This window comes from Onychomys torridus, chromosome 6, assembly GCF_903995425.1.
Source record: "Onychomys torridus chromosome 6, mOncTor1.1, whole genome shotgun sequence".
In the NCBI taxonomy this organism is placed as follows: Eukaryota; Metazoa; Chordata; class Mammalia; order Rodentia; family Cricetidae; genus Onychomys; species Onychomys torridus.
Genome location: NC_050448.1, coordinates 20866703 through 20876100, shown reverse-complemented (window position 1 = coordinate 20876100; position 9398 = coordinate 20866703). Strand labels below are relative to the sequence as shown.

Sequence of the window (9398 nt, the reverse complement as noted above, 5' to 3'; positions counted from 1 at the left end):
TGTTGGGCGGCTTGTTTTCAGATCCTACAAGCCACGTTAACACGGAAGTGGCTGGCTCAAGTCATTGGAGGTTTTCCCCAAGTAACAAGTTCTGATGACACTTCAGAGCTAGATTTGGTACCACCACACACAGCCAGAGATCCTTTTTCTTGAGGCCAGGATCATCCCTATCTGCCATAGTTCATTTCTCACAGACTTCAGTCAAGAAAGAAAGCAAAGGAAAAAGAAGGCTCATTTGAGCTTGAGTCCCAGCTGTGTTCTTCAGACTGTAGTTCCAGATTTACTCTTTCATCTAAGAGACAGCCCCAGCCCAGAACCACAGTGCTGGAAAAACAAAGTGGCCCTGGAAGAAAAAGGGTATTTAAGGGGGTAACATTCCATTTGTATACATCACAGTCATTGGAACCCCTGGTCTGGGGAAAGCAGCTGGATTTGAACCAGGGAGCCTGCCTACCCTGGGAAATGGGACCAAACTCTAGGCTACAGGGCCATTCATCCTTGGAAAGGAAGCTGGGTTCCTGTCAGCCTCGCAAAAGGAGCTGGGTTGATACCCACAAGTCCTGCTGGAGAAGACCCCAGGTGCCCAGCAGCTGACCTTGGGAAAGCAATTTGACCCAGGCCTAATGGACCAGTAGACCTTGGGAAGGCACCTGGACCTGGACTTGTAAAGTTAGCTTGGTTGGGGGCCCAAGGGCCCCCAGCCTCTTGAGAAAATTGCTGTATTTGAGCCCTGGAGACCAGCAGACCTCAGAAAGGTGCCTGGATTTGAAGCCAATGTGCCAGAAGACTGAGAAAAGGCAGCTGGGTTCAGTATTCCTGATCCTGTCCCCCTCGGAAAGGCTCCAGCATTTACCCCATTGGGCCACTTTGCCTTGAGAAATGAGCTGACTTAGGGCTCATGGGGCCAGGAGCCCTTAACATGGCAGAGGGATTTGCCTCTGGAAGACCAATTCTTTGAGAGCTAGTATCTGTGCTATAGGGCCAGGTACTTCTGTCATGTTAGGTGGGTTTGTGCCCATGTTTCCAGAAGCCTTCGAGAAAGAAGCTGAATTCATCCTAAAAGACCTGCTACCATTAGAATAGGGGCAAGATCTAAGCCTTGAGATCCAGCCATTCTTAAGACCAGATCCTGCACCCAAGAAGCCACGTGCTCTGGTGTTCAGATTTGGGCCTGGGTCTAGGCCACTAGGTCTCAGGTTGGGCCCTAGGCTTGGGCCTGGAAAGATATCTGACCTAGGAACTGAGTTTGTACCTAAAAAGCTTGATCTCAGATTAGGACTTGGTCCAGGGCCCAGGCCACCTGGCCTAGGATTAGGAAGATCAGTACCAGAGGATAAAACACCTGTCCTCAGGTTGGGTACACATCCAGGGCCCATGGGGCCACCACTTCTGGGGTCAGGATTTGCTCCAAGAAGCCCACCTGCCCTCTAGGACCAGGGCTGGGAAGGCCCTCTAATCTGGGGTTAGACACAGGCCCTTGTAATAGGGTTTAAACCTGGTCCTGGTCCTGGTCCCCCAAAACTACTTGGCCTCGGGAAAGTAACTGCACCTGTCCAGTGGGAGTCATCCCTCTTGGAAAGGAAGCCATGCTTGGGTTTTGAGCACCAGCAGGAAAATGTGCTCCATTTGAAGCCAATGAGCCTGATGAACTTGGAAAAGAAGTTGGATTCCTTGGAAATGGAGCCAGATTTCCACTAAGCGAACCTGCTGCCACAAGGAAAGGATCTGAGTTCACACCTACTGGGTGGCCCGTGTTCATAACAGGCCCTCCCTGTGGTCCAGGGAACCATCCAGTGTCCTTGAGGTGGCAACGGAGCACCAGTAGAAGGAGTTGGCAGCTCTCTAAGGAAAATCCAGAGTTCTTTCATACTTTCTTGGGGATGTTGGTGATAATAGGCTTAGGATGAGTTTTGAAAAGTACTGGGTGCCAGTCTCTTGACCAAGCTCATCACAGTCCTGCTCTCCAGGAGTGTGTTTGACAAGGATTGCCAAAGGTTTCTCCAGGTGGATTGCTTTTCCATACAGGATATGATGCCCCACAATCAGCACAGTGGTTGGTGTAATGTAGGTCTCCCAGGAGGTTTCCAGCTAATCAGGTGCTGTAGCCAGTCTTGATCTCCCCGTGTAGTTCAATCTGCACCCATTCTGCCAGGCCCCCAGCCCCCATACTGGAAATAACAATTTGCACTATGTGCCTTCCTTTTTTCAAAAGGCAACTGAAAAACTGCAGTGGGGGCTGCTGAGCTGCCAAAGGGGGAAATCAAAGCCCCCTCCACCATCAGTGCAACAGTGAGCCACATTTACATATTTTTACCATGGTTCCATTTGTATCCTCAGGGGATTCACACCTGATCCAAAGAGCTCTTTCAGTGAGAGAGTGTTGTACCCAGAGTTCTCCAAAGACCACCAAGGGACTGATGCAAGAGCAAAGAGTCCTTTTACTATTACAGTTAATCTAGAATTCTCTGTCTGATGCAGCAGCAGAGCAGAAGACACCTGGAGTAGCAATGGAGCAAGGTTTTTAAAGCAAGGGGGGTTTGGGGTCTACAGACTCCATAGGAACTGACTCAGGATTGGTTTATGTGAGTGACAACCATGTTAGTAACATTTAATTGGCTAGAATTAGTTGGGGGTTACAGTTATCTGGTTTTTTTTGCGCAGGCTTGGACAAGTCCCAGGCTTTGTCCTTAAGCTGCCATGGGGGCTGGCTGGCCTCTCCATTCACACTACCCATGTGTAGCTCTAAGTTGTTGAGGGGTCCCAGACAGTAAACAGCTGACTGAACCTTGAGCAGCCAGAGTACAACGATGTGCCCAAAGGGAGCTGCTGCAAGAACTAAGTCTTTTGTTTGTGGCCCTCCCAGAAACTGCTTGCTCAAGACTCAGGAAACTGAAATTGGGGACTCATCTCTGAGAGAAGACTGAGCAACCTGTTATGGCATCTGCTTGTTCTTTTAAGACGACTTCATGAAAATGGACTGGTCCATAGATAACTCAGTTATGGTGTGCACTTTATCTGTTGGTGTTCGTGGGAAGATGGAGAAAGGCTTCACATCATTCATTCCACTTCTACTTATCTTTTCATTTGCCCAGTAATCAGCATAAAATTACATTGCCTGTCAAGAGGCTGTAATGGTAAATTCTGATGGTCAGCTTGACAAGTTCTAGAACAACCCAGAAGACAAGCCTCTGAGCAAGCCTACAGATATTATTTTAATTAGAGTCATTGAGGTGACTCGGAAAGATGTACTTTGAAAGTGGGTGGCACCATTCCCTAGTCTTGAGTCCTGGACCACTAGCTCATGTTGCTGTCTGCTCTCCACCATGATGAACTGAATCCTGGAGATGTAAGACAAAATGAACCCTTCCTCCATTAGCCAGAGTATTTTATCACAGCAACAGGAAAAGAAACTAAGGAGCAGCCAGTGAGTACCTGTGGTTTGATCTACTAAAGTCAGAAATGTATATTTAGAGAGACTGGGCATGTTGGTCCACACTTGTAATCTTAGTGCTTGGGTGGAGAAAGCAGGTGGAATGAGAGTTAAGATCAGCCTGAACTACACAGCAAGACCCTGTCTAAACTAATAAATGTTTACTTGACGTGTAAAAACAGACAATTTTATAATTCTTGAAGCTTCTCCTACTTTTTCCTTATGTTTTTGTTTACTTAACAGTTCTTATTTTTCTCCATTGCAGTGATATACACAGTATGTTCAGACCAAATTCTATAATTTCCCCAATACTTACTATAGATTTTTACTGAGCTAATGAGTAAAAGCATCCAACATGGTAGGTAAATGATCATGCTGTCCACTCCTCAGGGAGGGTCAGAAAAGAAAAACTTCCTTTAGAGATCCAAAAAACAGTTTCTCACCTTTCCCTACGGGCTCTTTTTCCTTCCTGAAGGAAAAGCCTTCCTTCTGTGTGACAGACCAGTGGAAAGCTGGCCTAAGATTTGGGCTCTGGCCTGAAGGTTGCCTCCTTAGACACCCTCTGGGAGACTGGCTTCTCTTGTGTGGGTCAAACTTGTAGTGGGATTTGAGGGCCAAAATGTCTCTTGCTAACAAAAATTCTTGACCCTGGGAATCCTTTAAAAAGTTTTGGAGGATTCCACAAGCTCTAGCCAAATACCACCTCCTAATGCCACCCCGGACCCATCTGCTGCTGTACCAACATTGCCCTTCATCTCCTACATGACCTAGGTGAATCAATGCTACCACTTAAGAACACAGACAAACATTGTTGGCTATTATCATTTTCTTATTTGCCAAATATGATTGGTTCCATCACTTAACTTGCATTACCTCCATCTGCATGGACCATGGGAATCACTGATTACATACAGAACACTGTGCTGAAACACACAAGAACACAAAAGTGGTGGGGCAGACATTTATAAAGATGGAAATGTCTGCAGTGTGAAGCACAGCAAAGTGCAGCACTTCTTGGGTGGGGGTGGGTGGGTAGAGTAGTGCTATTTCTTAGAAAGAGGGGTGCCAGCTTTCATGTGAAGGAAACTGGAAAGCCTTTCTTCAGAATTTAAAATCTGTGACATTCCTGCGTCCAGCAGAACACAGAAGAAAGATTAGACAAATGTATATACAGAGTATGTCTGAAGTGATTCCATGGCCGACAACAGAAACACCTTTGAACAGCCAAAAATGTGTTTCTTCAGCAAGCACAAGTGGAGAGCAGGAGTGACTCTTCTGGGTTCTAGCCAGACACTTGTAAAATGGTATGATCGTATGTTGTGCAAGTGCTCACATTCTTTGGGGTGCAGCTGAGCTGTGGTTTGTGTTCTCGGTGTTCTCTGGAATGCTGAGGTGAATCCGGTCTGGAATCCTAAGGATGCTTCCCGTCATTTATAGGAACTAGGCCTGTAATTCCCATTCATTCTGGATTATAATAGCACCATGTTAATTCTGTCCAACTGATCACAGCATATTTATTTCTAAGCACTCCATGCTTGGAGGGAAGAAGTGAGATGGCTGCCTTCAATTAGCTCCGTCCTGTTGTTTAGATGTCTATACTCATGGTCGTGCATGACACATGCTCAGACACTGGATTCTTACAGTCTGCAGGAGAAGACATAATTGTGGACCTTTTGGCACATTCTTTATTCCTTAGCAATGAAATCGATGCTTTAAGTGAAACTAAACTAGAAATTTACCATTGGAAGGAAGTGAGAGGCATAGCTCATCTATTATGTGTGGGTAGGTAGTGGAGCAGCCGTCAGGAAAATGCCCAGAGAAAAGATTTTCTCAGGCTCAGTTGGTAGAGGGCTTACCCTGCACGCCGGAAGCCTCAGGCTCCATCCTCAGCACCAAATAAACTAGGTGTGCTACTACCTGCAGTCCCAGCACCCAGGACAGGTAGACAGGAAGGTCAGGAGTTCAAAGTAATCCTCGGCTACATAGAGTTTGAGGCTAGCCTGGACTATGTGAGCTCTTATTTAAAAAAAAAAAAGAATTAAAAACTTTTTCCAGATGATGATAATGCTAGCAACTGACATTTAATTACATATCAAGGGTGAATAATCTCAATTCTCTCAGTGGTCCTTTTAGGTTGTTGCTGTTAACACCTGTTTTGAAATAACCAAGGCTGGGAGGAACTCAGTACCTTGATCAGAGCTGTATTGAGGCTCATTAAGGGAAAACTATTTCCTTTTGCTTAAAAAACAATCCACCACATCTATGAACTATTGGAGCATTTGGAGGGGACAAACCTACAGATCCAAAGCAGCAGGATCCCTACGACGTTGGACAACAACAGGATATCCAAGAGGAACACCAGAGAGAGCCCATTATGGATAGTGTAGAAGAAACCAGAGACCTTGAACCAGACCCATGACTCACAGGAACAAACACTTTCGAGTAAAGATGAATGGGTTTAAGGGTAAACTGACTAAATGGGCCACACTACAGCGTCCATGATGAGATTCTTTTCTCTCTGTCTCTGTCTCTCTCTGTTTTGTTTGTTTTTTTTCTTTTAAATTTTCTTTTGTTTAGGGGGAGGTTGCAAGGACAGAGGACGGATGAGATGGATCAAGGAGATAAGTGGGATTGGGATGCACAACTCGAAATCCACAAAGAATCAATGAAAGTTAAATAAAATAAAAATAAATAAGAAAAATGGAATCTGTTGTTGGTTGTTTTTTTCTCTTTTACACTTTTTGGGGCCCACCACCCAGCTCCCCAATAAATCACACATGGAGGCTTATTCTTAATTATAAATGTCCAGCCTTAGCTTGCCCTGTTTCTGTCCAGCTTATCTTAACTTAAATTATCCATCTACGTTTTGCCTCTGGGCTTTTTCCTTTTCTTACTTCTGTATATCTTACTTTCACTCCTACTCCATGACTGGCTGAGTGGCTGGCCTCTGGTGTCCTCCTCTCCTTGTTTTCTTGCTCTTTTTTCTCTCCTCTCAGATTTCTCCTTCTATTAATCTTTCTGCCTGCCAGCCTATCCTTTCTCCTGCCTTGCTGTGGCCCTTCAGCTCTTTATTAGACCATCAGGTATCTCAGACAGGCACAGTAACACAGCTTCACAGAGTTAAACAAATGCAATATAAACAAAAGTGACACACCTTCAAATAACATTCCACAACATTCCCCCCTTTTTGTCTAAATAAAAAGAAAGGTTTTAACTTTAACATAGTAAAAATCAAAAACAGTTATCAAATGAGAATTACATTTACAACATTTTGTCCATTTGTAGTTAGCATATTCAAAGAAAATAATGAATTATCTATTCTATCTTAGTGAATCCAAAGTTTTACACCTGATTTACTTTCTCTCATAACTAAGGAAAACTGTAACTCTAGTTATTTAGTCTTCAACTCCCTCAAAGACCTCAGAAGGAATTAATACTACCTAACAACAGAGACATCTGCCTGGACAGTCACCCAAAGGTCCCCTGCAACATTGGGGCATCCATCTTCAGCCTACAGGCCCAGAATATCTGGTAAACTTTTTGGTGAAGCAGAAAATTTGAAAGACTGTCTTGCCTTTTATTGGCAAAGTTCATCAGTTGTTTTCCTCTGTGTCCTGCAGAATATCTGGCAGACTCTTCTGTGAAGCAGGAATTTTGAAGGACTGTGCTGTCTTGTTTTGGCAAAGTTTAACAATTTTTTTCCTGTGGTTCCTGCATATCCAGTATGCACAGCACATTGTCAGCAGTAAAAGGCAAGAGCAGTTTCTATGCCCAGTGACTAACCTTGCCACAATAAAAACAAACTCCATAAGGAGTTTCTTTAATGCCCATCATCTGTGAAGTAAATTGGTACTGCCAGGAGCAGATGTGTCTCATTGTCATGAAAAACTTTAGGTTAACAAAACATTTTAAATGCTATATTCTATAGGTCTTTGAAGTGTTTGAAAACCATTTATCTATCTAAAATATATCTCTATATGATCTTGAAAACATACCCATCACATCTACAAATTTGATTCTTATAAATGACTAGCTACTAACCTGTTTCTTGATTATCCTAAATAGTTTATAATAATAGGTTTCCAAAACTAGAATTTTACCTTACACTTTTAAATGAACTGCATAGGTACAATACCTTAAACAAGAGTAGAAATAGATATACAATATGTTGTAACAAAAATAACCTTAAATCTGTATCAATATGCAAAATCTTTTGAACAAGAATAGAAACATACATACAATATAACAAAAATAGCTTCAAATTTGTATCAATATACTATATTCTCCTAAAGGATAACAAATAGCCATGACCCACTAATTAACTAAAAGTCTCCTATACCCCTCTTGGGAATGTGGACATTGTGTTCTCCAGACTGCTTCCTGCTGTCTATGGATGAAGTGTCTTAGGGTCCCTGCCAAGTCCTGGGAAGACCAGCTACTATCTTTGTTGAAAGGTATCACTTGTCAAAGATTTGGGAGGTCTCTCTTGATTAAACCTGATCACTATCATTCCTCTCATCTCCTGTGGAAACAAAACTCAAAAGCATTTTTTATTTCCATTTGACAAATATATTTTTTGACTTCCTTTTTAAAGTTAAGGCATTCCTAAAGTATCTAGATTGGTTCAACTTAGCAGTCCATTTCATGCTATCGGGTCTCTTAGCAGTTATTGTTTGCTTATTAATAATCCCAAATTCAAAATTAACACAACACTTTTTATATTACTTTTACTGTCTCTTGAAAGACTTTATTTTTTAAAACTATTTCTTTCTTTATGTGACTATCTATACCCATTTTGTTTTCTTTCTTAAGTCTATGCACATTGTAAAACACACTGGAACCTGTTTAGAGTTTTTTCTGCCTGGACCTCTTTTACTGCATACCTTTTAGCATTTTTTTCACCATGAGAGCAAACTTAAAATTGCTAAGGTACACCTGGATCGATCCTCCACATGTGCACGGCTCTCAGCTGGCTCTGCCCACTTCTGGACTAGGGAAAGTGAAGCCTAAAGCTTGTGGCCAGGTTGGAGGTGCTTGACCAGGAACTGTATTCAACCTTCCTAGCTGCAGGAAGCCACAACCATTTTTTACTTAGCTTGCTGTTTCTATTTAGCCGATGTCCTGGCAGCTGAACAGTACCACCTCTTCTAGGAGTTGTGTCCTTTTTCCTTATTTCTTTCTTTCCTGATTTCTTTTTGTTCTTCCAGCTTTCTTATGCCCTACAGGGAAATTCAGTCCCAGGTTGGTACGCCAAAATGTTGTTCAGCTTTCTACGGCCCAATGTTGTTCACCAAAATGTTGTTTGGTTGTTGTTGTTGTTTTTTCTTTCTTTTACTCTTGGGGGGGGGGGTCCCAAATAAATCACACATGGAGGCTTATTCTTAGCTATAAATGCCCAGCCTTAGCTTGGCTTATTTCTAGCCAGCATTTCTTAACTTAAATTATCCCATCTACGTTTTGCCTCTGGGCTTTTTCCTTTTTTTTGTTTCTGTTTATCTTATTTTCATTTCCACTCTGTGACTGGCTCTGTGGCTGGGTGGATGACCCCTAGCACTCTCCTATCTTTATTTTCTTGGTCTTTTTTCTTTCCTCTCAGATTTCTCCTTCTATTAATTCTTTCTGCCTATCCTTTCTCCTGCCTCACTATGGGCTGTTCAGGTCTTTATTAGACTATCAAGTGTTTAAGACAGGCACAGTAACACAGCTTTACAGAGTTTAACAAATGGAATATAAACAAAAATAACACACCTTAAATTAATATTCTACAACAGGATCTATCTCTAGCCTTGCCTGGAGCCTAATATTCCAAGCTGCCTCAAATATGTTAATCCAGCTAAGCCTGTCAATCACCTGAGAGAGATCACTCCTCAGGAAGGCTCATTTTCCTTAAGCCAAGTTAAAGGGATGAGAGGAATAATTATCCCTCTAATGAGACAATGTAGCTTTCCTTCACAAAAATCCCACTTTC

General features: G+C 42.8%; 1 pseudogene; it reads right to left on the bottom strand.

Moving 5' to 3' along the window:
- Window positions 1–361: 361 nt before the first annotated feature.
- On the bottom strand, window positions 362–1868 carry LOC118585223 (annotated as a pseudogene).
- Between the last annotated feature and the right edge of the window lie 7530 nt (window positions 1869–9398).